Genomic DNA, 6,022 nt, shown 5'->3' with positions numbered 1-6,022 from the left:
GGGATGGGGGAGGTGGACAGGCGGAAGTGGGAGAAGAACAGAGAGGGGGGCACCGAAGACTGACAGAGGGAGGGGAAGGAAGAGATGCTGATAGAATTGAGATAAATATACACCAAGCAACACCGGGTACTCAACTGGTCTAAAAATAAATCAAGTAAGTTTAGAAGAGATATTAACATCAGTGCCAGAGAGACGGGTCTGAGAGATGTTATTAGAAGTGAGAAGGTGTGTTAGTGTTGATGTGAATGACACGGGAGGTATGAGTAAGCCACAGTAGTGTCCATCGTGAGGGAGTATGGGTGATACGACATGCTAGTGACGGTAACCACAAATATGTGCATGAATATACAAGGTAAGTGTAACAAATAACAAAGAAATACTATATCAGTAAGTGTTCCATAAACCACCTCCACAACAGTAGCATGGAATTTAGTACACATACGTTAATAGGCAGTAATAGTACAGTGTGTTTATTCTGCAAGGCTTTATGATATTTGGCATTTTTCCGAGTCGCACAATAACCAGAGAGTTAGAAGTAGACCCTAATGTGAATAATAACAAAGATAAGTAGAATGAAAACAGCGTAATGTGTAAAACCCGTAAGGAATTCTGTTGGATCAAGTCTCATTGAGCTACGCACTAACCAGGTAGCTGTTCATACAAAAAGTCAACAAATAGTGATCCTATCTGTAAAAAGTGTACATGTTGCTGTAGGCATATGTTCCCACTCATTACAAGTAAAACTCGAGATACACCGTGGTAGTCACAAACGGCAACAACACAATTTCACGTGTAATAATTTTGAAAACAGTTTCCCCCTTTTTATTTTTCTCTTATTAGTTAGTTATTTTCAATTACATATATTCCGAACGAAGTAGGCTTGCTTTTTTATGCACTTACTTTGAAACTGTACAGTGCAAACGAATATCTTTTGTACGTATTATAGTAGAACATGTACCGAGCGAGGTGGCGCAGTGATTAGCACACTGGACTCGCATTCAGGGCATTCAAGAGGACGACGGTTAAAACCCACGTCCGACCATCCAGATTTAGGTTTTCCGCCATTTCCCTAAATCGCTTCAGGCAAATTCCGGAATGGTTCCTTGGAAATGACACGGCCGACTTTCTTCCCCAACCTTCCCAAATCCGATGAGATTGATGACCCCGGTGTTAGGTCCCCTCCACCCCCTCCCCCTCCCTCAACCAACCAGCCATTACAAGGGCTAGGATTTTTTTTTTTTAATTCAAAATTCAGAGAATATTCGATATACTGAAAATATTCTACGGTTTGTTTTAGAAACACAAGAGACCAGATTTTCAGGAAAAATAAATAAATAATATTGATCCAGATACACCCATCTTTCCACGTGGTTGTATGAGTCTGTAGATGCTCAGCACATATGTACGACTTTACGCCGATGCAGTAGATGATTATTCCATCCTGCAAGTCAACAACAACTAAGTACTCATCTCGTGGGCGCACGTCTTCAGTGACGAGCAATTCAGTGCTCGGAGCGGTCATCTTTACCCGCAACCTGAATTCCAAGGACATGTTAGGGATATATGTGATACCTTGCAGTGCTCCTCTTCGAATCCTTGCAACACTGAGACCATCTATGCAAGATGAATAGCATTCATTTCCTAGACATCTTAATGAACCATAATGCTTCATTTCTACGCGGGGGAATCTTATACTGTACAGGTGTTACTTGCGCTATATCTGTTTACACATTTCAAACTTGTTCTAAGCTCAGTTTTGTGTGATACTTGCATAATTAGAAATGATTGACGTTTGGAAATGATTCCACTGAACCGAAGGCTTAGAAAATTCTATTGTAATGTGGACGATGACAGTGAAAATTACCATTTCTTTAGCAATCGCTATGTAACGATGTTTGTTTGGCTGTCATAATGTTCATGGTAAACTAAGTCGTTCACTGTTATAGAGCTGCGTTGTTGCCACAATCTACGCTAAAGGCTTGCGAATGTTTGTACAGCGGTGCTGAAACCGAGTTGACCGTCTTTTTTTTCTGTCGACTCCCCGTACCCGCTACTATAGGGGTATAGATAGACCCGGGGTGGGGAGATTGTTCGATTTTACACAGAGGATCATTGAACTGGCCCCCAAAAAACGTGGTCATGTTACGCAGTAGGTATGCTTGTTTCAATCGCAGTACAGTCTTTGAGCAAAAAACGAGTGTTAAGTTCAAATTCAATTCACAGTTTCTATTAAATCGTGTACTGTAAATCGAGTGATTCTTTTTTAAACATACTGTACTTTAGGTTAATACAATAAAACTTGCTCAAATCGGCACGTGTAGAATTCGGAAATCTGCCCAAACCGTACAAGTATTTCAGTCTCTACTCATTCAGTGCATTTTTATATGCTGATTTTTTTGTATAAAATGGAACGTGCCTAACGGGGAAACGGAAAGCAAATCTTAGAACATACTTAATAAATCATTGTATAACGCGGAAAAGCCAACGGCCTTGCCGCAGCGGTAACATCGGTTCCCGTCAGATCCCCGAAGTTAAGCGCTGTCGGGCTGAGATAGCACTTGGATGGGTGACCATCGGGTCTGCCGAGGGCTGTTGGCAAGCGGCGTGCACTCAGCCCTTGTGAGGCAAACTGAGGAGCTACTTGATTGAGAAGTAGCGGCTCCGGTCTCGTAAACTGACATACGGCCGGGAGAGTGGTGTGCTGACCACATGCCCCTCCTTACCCACATCCAGTGAAGCCTGTGGTGAGGATGACACGGCGACCGGTCGGTGTCGCTGGGCTTTCCAAGGCCTGTTCGGACGGAGTTTAGTTTACAATGAGTGTATACAGTAGTGTTCATTAGTTATTCATGACTCTACGAGGACGTTACTTTTAACACCTCTGTTAAGGGGCGGAAAACCAAGGAAAGAGGTCCTTCGCAGCGCGGCGCTGCTTGGGTGGACCTAAAACCGCGCCGCTCTGTACGACAACGAAGAAGTTACGCTCAGTGTCGGTACAGAATATCAAACGAAACGGTTCGTTCGTCAGTGCTCTATTTGCCGGATTTCTCATTTTCCTCATTACTGACGCACGCCGGTGCATGCAGGAACATAGCTGCGCATCTACCAACAATCTGCTGCAATGTGCGCATTGAAAAGAGGTGGGTATTGTTCCGTTAAACAATGAATTTAGCCGGAAAGGTCATTATTTTCAGCCAGTTTCAGTTGACTAGTAGCACTTCAAAAGATGAAGGAACATGACGTAGAACAAGCGGTATGTGTCGTTAACACTTAATGAAAAGATTAATGTAATCGAGGCGAGTGACAAAGACAAACTCTCTGTGCGCGAAAGTACGTTGCGTTTCAACTGCAGTAAAACATAAATTTACGTGACTTTATGAAGCAAGGATAAGATTTGGGACGACTGGATGAAGGGAAACAGGCAGATGAAAAGAAAGGCGAAGACCGGAAATGAAAAAATTTACGAAATAGTGTGGGAATGGTTGGTAAGTGCGCGGGAGGAAAACTTACTTTCATCTGGACCCATGTTATAGAGTGAAAGTTTAAGGTATCTACAGGATGGATGGGCGGTTTCAAAGCTAGGCACAACATCGTGTGGAATGAAGTGTGTGGGGAAGCTGAGGATGTGCGGCAAAGTGTAGCAACAGAATGGAAGACAATACTGTCCCACTTAATTGTTAATTATGGGAAAAGTGTAGCAACAGAATGGAAGACAATACTGTCCCATTTAATTGTCAATCATGACCCGAAAGATGTGCTCAATACCGATGAAACGGGACTGTTTTAACGCATCCTGCCTTCAAAATCGCTAGCAATGCGAGGTGGAAACTGCACCAGCGGAAACATGTCCAAGGAAATACTCACTGTACTGCCATGTGGAAACATGTTAGGTGAAATGGAGAAACCACTGGTGATCGGAAAGGCGGCGAAACCACATTGTTTCACAACATATACATCAGTAAGCTTCCAGTCACATGACAAAGCAATAAAAAGGCGTGAATGGTGGGTGATCTTATGGTAGAATGGCTGGGCTCTTTCAATGCCAAAATGAAAAAAGGAACTGGCCAAGTTCTCCTTTTCCTAGACAATGCCACCTGCCATCCTAAAGGAACGTTATCCAACGTGAAATTGGCTTGGGTCCCTCCAGGTTCAACCAGCCTCACACAACCCATGGACCAGGGGGTTATTTACGCATTAAGGGCGATTACTGATGCAATCTCTTATTCTTAGTGTTGAAGAAGCTGAAGGTGCGTTTTCTCTTGCACGGTCAGTTTCTGTCCTGGATGCAGTAAATTCGATTGTCTTGGCAGTAAAGGAAATAAAACCAGAAACTGTCACCAAGTGCTTCAACAAAGCGGGGTTTTGCGGGTCAAGAACAAGACGCTTCTGTGGTCATCGAAGTGCAAGAATATGCAGCAGTAATTGCCGAATTAATGAAAATGCGAAACATTTCATGTAGAGCAGATGATTACGGTGGAAGTGATGACTTTCTGTCAAATCACTCCACTTTCACTTCAGCAACAGATTTAATAGAAATTCGCAACACAGACGACGATGAAGAAGAAACAAAGGAGGAAGAAGTGGAGCAAAATGATGTCCCTAGAAAAATAAATACGCCTGAAGAAGCTATTGCATGCATAAACGATGTTACGCAATTTGTAGCACACACAAATTCTCCCAACTTGTTGGAACTATTGTATGGAGCAAAAAATTACCTAGAGAAACCAATTTCGAACAGGAAATTAAAACGTTCTGTCCTTGATATGTGGCGAAAAAAGTGAAATGTAAAATAAATAAAGATGGCAATAATATGTATGTACATACAACAATAAAAGAATTTAAAGTACGAGTAAAAATACAGAAATTTCGTGTTATTTATCAGTTAATATAATATTCCAGTATTCTATTGCCCAATGTACAGTAAGTGAACATCTGCTGTACAGAAGTGAAGGTACGAAATTCAGTACACGCATAATTAAAATTTTTACTGAACTTTTGTGCATGATACCTCACGAATTTTACGTAGCACAGTGAGTTTTGTGTAATCCGGAAACTTGTCCAGTTTGGAAAATTATTTCATTCCCAAGCGAATTGATTTGAGTTTCACTGTACCACAAATGGCCCACCGGCCGAGATGGTGCAGTGGTTAGCACTGGGCTCACATTCGGGAGGACTATGGTTCAAATTCCCCTCGGGCCATCCCGATATAGGTTTTCTTTGATTTCCCTAAATCGCGTAAGGCAAATGCCGGGATGGTTTTTCGGAAAGGGCACGACCGATTTCCTTCCATATCCATCCAAACTCCGAGTTTGTGCTTCGTCTCTTATGACGTCATTGTCGACAGGACGTTATATACTACTATTCGTCTGTTTCTCCTTCGTTTCCACGTGCAAAATTATCAGTCGCCTGACATGTGAGATATAATTCATGAGACATTGCTACACACGGTTTTTGTATAAGGCTCATTGTCCATGGCTTGTGCGACAAAAGAAAACTTTCAGCGAGGTGACATGGGAGTAGCTGTGTAGATTGTTATATAAGCCCGCTGATCGGTACTGACCCCCCTGCGACCGCTACCAACTTTAAACAGCAGGTACTGTGTGTAATGGACTTAACATATCTTTGGTGATTCTAGAAATCAGTCACAACAACATTTCAGTGATCGTCACCACAATGCACAACTTCTGCTATCGTAGATGTAGAGCGCAAAAACAGTTTTGTTTGCTAGTTCACGTTAGCAGCGGCCAGAAAACTGTTAATACTGCTCGATGTCATTTGACTTTTATCGACTGAGGTATTTCCAACAGCCATCTCCCCGAGAGTCTTCTTAGCGTGAGCTTATAACACGTGCACACCAAACAAACAATCCACACCTTATAAAAGCATGTAAGGGCTATATTACAATCCACACTATGATATATGAACGTCCGTACGGGAATTGTTATTACCCCAAAAGTTGGGCTACGCTCGCACTCAACTTCAAAATCGTATGCCCAAGAACACAATACTGGAAGACAACGTG

The 6,022-nt window shown here is 42.4% G+C and overlaps 1 pseudogene; it reads left to right on the top strand.

Annotated features, from left to right (window-relative positions):
* The first annotated feature begins 2,480 nt into the window (after positions 1–2,480).
* LOC126458960 (5S ribosomal RNA) lies at positions 2,481–2,598 on the top strand (annotated as a pseudogene).
* Positions 2,599–6,022: the final 3,424 nt, after the last annotated feature.

This window comes from Schistocerca serialis, chromosome 2, assembly GCF_023864345.2.
Source record: "Schistocerca serialis cubense isolate TAMUIC-IGC-003099 chromosome 2, iqSchSeri2.2, whole genome shotgun sequence".
NCBI classification, from domain to species: domain Eukaryota; kingdom Metazoa; phylum Arthropoda; class Insecta; order Orthoptera; family Acrididae; genus Schistocerca; species Schistocerca serialis.
The sequence above is the reverse complement of the archived record's forward strand: the minus strand, read 5'-3'. Positions and strand labels throughout refer to the sequence as shown.